This window comes from Amphimedon queenslandica, unplaced genomic scaffold, assembly GCF_000090795.2.
Source record: "Amphimedon queenslandica unplaced genomic scaffold, v1.1 AMPQUscaffold_13115, whole genome shotgun sequence".
Classification (NCBI taxonomy): Eukaryota; Metazoa; Porifera; class Demospongiae; order Haplosclerida; family Niphatidae; genus Amphimedon; species Amphimedon queenslandica.
This window is the reverse complement of record NW_003546649.1, coordinates 16,751-17,024: the sequence shown is the minus strand read 5'-3', so window position 1 is coordinate 17,024 and position 274 is coordinate 16,751.

The following is a 274-nucleotide window of genomic DNA, read 5'->3' as shown; positions in this document are numbered from 1 at the left end:
GAACATCTATAAGAACAAGGACGCAGATATGCTAGAGGTGTTTTATTATTCTACTAGGATTGATCAGGAATAATATGGTGCCATGTGTAGAGCTAAGGATGACAAGATGTCTTTGTGGCTCACAGTAAACCCTGTAGCTAAACATCGTATTGACCTATCTGCACAGGAGTTTAGAGACGCCCTTGCCATCAGGTATAGGAAACCTTTACTAGAAATACCACCACATTGTGATGGGTGTAACGCACCATTTGATCTCTTTCATGCTCTGTCATGT